A 7,131-nucleotide genomic window follows, 5' to 3' on the forward strand; every position below is an offset into this window, starting at 1 on the left:
TAACTACAAATCAAGTCCCTTGACTCTTTGCTTGGTCCAATTACAAATAATGAAAAGAGTGTTAGATAGTAGAATGTGAATACATTATCAAAAATTCTATGATCTAGAAAATCATTGCTCAATATGAATGCTTTCTCTACCTCACCATCAGACTCAATCAACCATCCCAGCTCTACACCACAAACCTATTAGAATTTATCTTTTCCTTACTGTATTTTCGGCCGTGTGACAGGCCACCATCCTTTGGATGAGCAATGGTGTCATGGCTATTACTGGTTATCAACTTCACTATTTCTGGAATGAACTACAATCCATAAATGGAGGGCATACCTGTTATCTGGATCTGGAGGCTGGAAAACACTGACTTTTGATTTGGATCTTGAGAGGGGATAAAACACACCTCTGAACCAAATCTTGAGGCAAAAGACACACACCTTTAATCCAGACCTTGAGGTGGGGAGAATACTTGCCTTTAATCCAGACCTTTTGGGTGGGAAGACACACCTCTAATCTTGGCTACATATTCTGCTGAAAGCCTACATAAGGACATAGAAGAAGGAAGCTTTTGCTCTTTGCCTGCTTGCCCTCGCCTTGCCAGCACTTCCATTCCGTCTCTGGCATTTGAGCATGCTTCTTCAGGATTCCAGCATATACAGAAGACCAGCTGAGACACCCGGCCTTGTGGGACTGAGCACCCGCTGGATTCTTGGACTTTCCATTCATAGCCTGCCATTGTTGGGTTAGTTGGACTGCAGCCTATAAGTCATTCCAATAAATTCCAGTGTGTGTGTGTGTGTGTGTGTGTGTGTGTGTGTGTGTGTGTGTGTGTGTAAGAGAGAGAGAGAGAGAGAGAGAGAGAGATTCATTCCATAAGTTATATGACTCCAGAGAACCCCAAGTAATACAAAAGGTTACAGCCTCCATCTCTAGGCTCATTCAAATTTTATTTATTTTTTTATTTCCTGAGATTGAATCCTGGAGTTTGTATATTCTAGGTCAGCACTGTGCTACTGAACTGACCTACCCCACCCCAAGTTCTGATTTACTTTTTTTGTTTGTTTGTTTGTTTGTTTTTGAGACAGGGTTTCTTTGTGTAGCTTTGCACCTTTCCTGGATCTCACTCTGTAGCCCAGGCTGGCCTCGAACTCAGAGTGCTAGGATTAAAGGCGTGCTGTGTCGCCAGCTGCCACCGCCCACCACCACCACCTGGCTCAGATTTACTTCTTATCAAGTATCTTTTTAATAGCCTTGAGCTGTTTCATTTAAGTAAGGGAACATAAGAGCACAGTGCTGACTTCTGGACATAACCAGGTGATCACAACCATGAGCTCACAGCAGCTCTGGTACCTGCACTTGATCAAGCCAGCCACAATCCTAGAATAGATGGAGGTAGCTGATCTCCAGGCCATGCTCCTTATGGAGGAGCTCTTGGCAGTTGACAGTTACTGGGGAAGGGAGAATCATTCTTGTTTTGCATATGTGGCCACTGGTAGAGTTCTCACGCTGCAGCGGTGGATGGCACCACATCCATTCACACATGGGCAGCACAAACTGGCAGTTAAAAGAAAATACACGAAGCTGGCAGTGGAAGTGTGGTGACATTTTGTTTGTACTTTAACAAACAAAATTTGCCTGAAGATCAGAGGACAGAGCCAGCCACTAGATTAAACATAGAGGCCAGTCAGTGGTGGCACATGCCTTTAATCCCAGCACTGAGAGACTGAGTATCTGGATCTCTGTGAGTTCAAAGCCACCCTGGGCTACACGAGATTAATTCAGCCTAAAAGAGAAACAGAGCCAGGCAGTGGTGGTACACACCTTTAATCCCAGCACTAGGAAAGTTGAGACAGGAAGTGGAATGGACGAGAAGAGGAAGGAATATAAGGAAGGAGGAGACAGGAGTTGGGTGCCCTTTCAGCTGAGGACTCAGGGGCGTTCAGTCTGAGGATTTATGGAGACAGGATCTTCTCCTTTTGGCTGAGGAGTTGGTGAGGTGAGAAGTGGCTGTGGTTTGTTTCCTCTGATCTTTTAGCATTTACCCCAATATCTGGCTCTGGGTTTTTAATTACAAGACCAATTAGAATTCAAGCAACATGGAAGTGTTGGAGGGAATATGAGAAAGTTGAAGGGGGAAATGGAGGTTAAATAGAATCTGATTTCATTGTGAACACATGAAATTCTCAAAAAAGCGGAAAGATAGAAGAACACACATAGCTCTGGAGAGGTGGCTAATAGGTAAAGAGTACTTGCTGCTCTTGCAGAGGACGTGAGTTTGGTTTCTAGCACCCATAGGGCAGCTCACAACCACCTGCAACTACAGTTCCAGGCAGCCAACATCCTCAAGCACTGGGCATGCATGTGGTGCACATATACATAAGATAAAAATAACTAAAAAGCCGGGCGGTGGTGGCGCACGCCTTTAATCCCAGCAATGGGAGGCAGAGGCAGGCAGATCTCTGAGAGTTCGAGGCCAGCCTGGTCTACAGAGTGAAATCCAAGAAAGGCATAAAAGCTACACAGAGAAACCCTGTCTTGAAAAAAAAAACCCCAAAACAAACAAACTAAAAAATCCCCACAACACCATCCAGACATTGTACGTGTGATACTATAAGGCATTTCTTATGGAAGGCAAGGTTTGGTTTCTCTTCACAGCTCCCTTCCCTGGGTATATTAAGCAGTGTGAGTTATAACCTTATAGACCTTACACACAGACATAGTTTCAAAAAAATACACAAGCACATTTTGTTCTGCGCTTTGCCCTTCACTTAGCTATGTTTTCTGTAGACCTTTTCGAGACTACACTGCCTTGTGAGGCACTGCAGTTGATCTGCTTCTTTTTTGAGTATTTCCCATTGCTACAAACTCTTAACGTTTGTATTTATGTGTGGTCTGAAATGTTCTTCAATGGCTGCTGTGCGTTTGTAGTGACTCTTTCCCTTGTCTTTGGATCTGGGAGTTCAGAGGTTACTATAGACACTTGAACATCCTCTAAAGGTTCATAATGTTGAAATGGAAACCCCACTGTGGGGTGTTAAGAGTGGAAACTTGGGTTGATTGGGGTGCTTAGAAGTGGGATCTTTTGGAAGTGGTTGGGGCTTGAAAAGGTCATCCAGGTACAGTTTTTACCTGGTGACTTTTTAGACAGAAAGAAAGAGATTAGAATATCTACACACACACACACACACACACACACACACACACACACACACACACACACGCCCCACCTCTTGCTGTGTCTGGTTCTGCACATCCCTGGTATCTGTCAGCAAGAACTATGCAGGCTCCTGATCTTTGTGTTATTGATTTTTGTACCACTGTGACAAAAATGCCTGATAAAGCAGCTAGAAGGAGAAAGATTTTGTCTCTCAGTTTCAGAGCCTTCCAGTCCATGGTTGTCTGGCTCTGTGCATTCAGGCAGAGCATCATGGCAGCAGAAGGATGAAGCAGAGGAGCTTCTCCACCTCAGGGGTGAGCAAGAGTGAGGAAGGGACTGGGAGTCACGTGTAACCTTCACAGGCACACCTTATCCTCTTAAAATGGCTCCACTGCAGATAAAGCACTAAAGGCATGAATCTGTGAGGGGTATTCCTCTGGGGTGGGTTGTGTGGTGTTTTGAAAGAAAATGTCCCCCAAAGGGAGTCACACTATTGGGAGGTATGATTTTGTTGGAGTAGGTGTGATCTTGTTTGAGGAAGTGGGTTACCGTGGAGGTGGGCTTTGAGGTCTCTTACAGGCTCAAGTCACACCCAGTATTTCAGTTCACTTCCTGTTGCCTTCTGATCAAGATGTAAGGACTCTCAGCTCCTGCTCCAGCACCAGGTCTGCCTGAATGCCACCATGTCACAACATGATGATAAGGGACTGAACCTCTGAAAATAAAAGCCACCCCAATTAAGTGTTTTTCCTTTATAAGAGCTGCTGTGGTCCTGGTGTCTCTTCACAGCAAAAGAAACCCTGAGACAGGTTGATTATACACACCTCCAGCAGAAAAAAAAAAAAAAAAAACAGGGCAAGCAGGAACTGTTAGATGGTCAACAAATGCTAAATTAATGAAAGACTAAATTAGGAAATAACAAACAAATTAGAACTTTTCACCTGCAGTTTACTGTATTTTGACAAAAGTGTGCCCCGAGTTCTTGGCAATGAGGCTTTTACGCTTGACTTTCATTTTTATTACCTTACTTTTAGGAAAACCTGATCTTATTTCTCCTTTCTCCACCTACATGTGACCTTTGCTCTGTCATCTCCAACTGCTAATATCTTTGCAGCTATTTCTTTGGAATTCTCTTCTAAACGTGTATTGAAAAGTTTATTAAGGTGCTTCCCTCCCTACCATTACTTCCTCTGCCTTGTTATGAATCCTTCTTTAGCTTAAATTGTAAGAGATCTTATTTTAATCTGACTTCTCTCTTCTAAGGAAGCCTTTTAAATTCCAATGGGGAAAAAGGGACCACAACCCTAAGGAGGAATCAGAGAAAGTTTTCCAAATTAAGGTCTAGCTGGGTCTTAACATTAAAAAAAAATTATCATAAGGATTTCCAAATTAAGATATAGCTGGATCTTGAATTTTTAAAAAAATTTATCGTATTGTGTGTGTGTGTGTGTGTGTGTGTGTGTGTGTGTGTGTGTGTGACTGCACATATGTGGAGGTCAGAAGATAACTCCTGGGGGTAAATTCTTAACCTTCCACTGTGTGGGTTCAGTGGATAGAACTCAGGCTGTCAGATTTATCTTGGGTACCCTTACTTAGGGAGCCATCTTGCTGGCCCTCTAGCTGGATCTTGATCGGATAAATTATGATAACAATAGCAAGCATCCCTTAGGTGTTTACTGTGTGCTTGCTAACGTGTATTATAGTAATGGCTTCATCTCATGGAATGATTTTTTTTTTTCTGCCAGACTTTGTCCTGTTTTTCACATTTGGCCTCTAGATATCCACCACCACTGGTGTGTACCAACATTTATCTTCATGATGTAGATGGCACAGGACCAGTGAGTGCCTGCCAGAATCCTGGGGTTCATACTCAGCAATCAGACCCTGATGGCGGCAGCCCTAACTCCTACATTACACTGCCTCTTGGTTAGTGTGCTCATTTCTGATAAGTCAGGTTAGAATCCTCTAGTTCCTTATCAAAGCACTGTCAACCTCCTCATCTGACTTGGGCCCTGTCAGAGGAACTTCACACACGTGTTCATGGTGCCTCCTGTATAGGATTAATTGTTGTGCATTAAGTAGAGTTGTAGGAGTGCCCAGGACAGACAGTACCTAGTTCACACCAATGCTCAGTGAGTTCTCCTCTCTTCCTTTTTACTATTTTAAGATCATTTAAATATGAAGAATATATGATCCTTGGTCATTGGAAGATGGTTGCTGCAGGCCATTCTTTCGCTGCAGTTATGTCCCAGGCAATGGAAGCTGGATTGTTTGATCTAGGAGAGTCAGTGCTGTGGGTGGAACCTGAGGCAGGCTGCTGGAGGAGGTTTTTCTGACTCAAAGGAGGCCCAGTCTTATTCTGTTCAGGTCTTTGACTATGAAGATAATCACATCCACACTATGGCAGGCAACTTCCTCACCACACATATTGTCAAATTTCTGCCATCCAAAAATCCAGTGCTGTGGTTTGAATATTGTGTCCTCCAGGCTAAAGGTTTGGGCCCCAGACCCACGCTGTTGAGAGATAGTGGGAACTTTAAGAACTGAGGTCTAGTGAGAAGCCTTTGGGTCACCAGTGGCATGCACTGGTGGTTGATGGGATCCTGGCCCTTGCTCTGTCTCTGTCTCTCTCTCCCTTGCTCTGTCTCTGTCTCTCTGTCTCTCTCTGTCTCTCTGTCTCTCTCTGTCTCTCTCTCTCTGTGTGTGTGTGTGTGTGTGAATGAAGGTTTGAGGTTGACTTTAGGGGTCTCTCTCAATTGCTCTCTTCCTTATTTCTTGAGACAGGGTAGGTCTCTCACTGAACCTGGAACTTGCTGGTTCAGCTAGACAGCAAGGCCAAGGGACCCTTCTGGCCCTCAACTTCCTCCTCCTCTTCCTCCTCCTCCTCCTCGTCCTCCTCCTAGCACTAGCACTAGTGTTATAGACTGAAAATTATGTTAAACTTTTTCTCTTTATAAGTTGATAACCTCAGATGTTGCAGGATATTTGATCACACTGTGATTGAGAGATTTACCTGGGATTGTGTTATTTACAAGAAAAACCTATTTCAGTTGTGGTGTGGCTCAGCCTTAGCACACACCTTTAATCCAAGAGCTTTCTCCTTGAATATTGTAAAGAGACTTAAATAAAATCAATCATAGGTCGAGAGGCAGAGCAACCAGTTGTAGGAAAAGCCATGGAGAGTAACAGGGAGTCGGGAGATGGATAGAGACTTGCAGGAAGTAGAAGGGAGGGACATTCAGTTTGAGGAGTTTTGTTTGAGATGGCATAGGAGCAAGCTCTCTTTCTAGGACTTCTCAGGAGGAAGAAGGTCAGCTGGGGGCTTTCTCTGCCTCTCTGAGCTAGTAGGGTTTCACCCCAGCATCTGGCTCCCGAGTCTTTATTGAGATTTCATTAAAAAAACAATGCTCAGATATTTGTTATAGTAATCTGAACGTGACTAACAATTACAATAGTATTTGGTCACATATCTGGGCATTCCACATGGCCCAGCCAAACTGATACAGAAAATCAGCTGCCACAGGGCTCAGCACCTGATTCTGAAAACATCCATGGAGAGACTCCTAGTTCATAAAACTCAGGAACCCAGCCTGGGTCCCTAAGCATTCATTAGGAGTGTATAAAATCCAATGACTAAGTTGGTGACAAGCTCCAGCAAGGCAACCTTACTAAAGAGTAATAGTAGGTGTCTTAGGATTTCTCTTGCTATGAGGAAACACCAAGGACAAAAGCAAGTTGGGAAAGAAAGGGTTTATTCAGCTCACATTTCCACATTGCTGTTGATCATCACTGAAGGAAGTCGGGACAGGAACTCAATCAGAGCAGGAACCTGGAGGCAGGAGCTGATGCAGAGGCCCAGGAGGGGTGTTGCTTACTGGCTTGCTCACCATGGTTTGCTCAGCCTGCTTTCTTACAGAACCCAGGACTACCAGCCCAGGGATGCCACCACCCACAATGGGATGGCCCTCCCCCATCAA

Source organism: Onychomys torridus, chromosome 4 (assembly GCF_903995425.1).
Source record: "Onychomys torridus chromosome 4, mOncTor1.1, whole genome shotgun sequence".
In the NCBI taxonomy this organism is placed as follows: domain Eukaryota; kingdom Metazoa; phylum Chordata; class Mammalia; order Rodentia; family Cricetidae; genus Onychomys; species Onychomys torridus.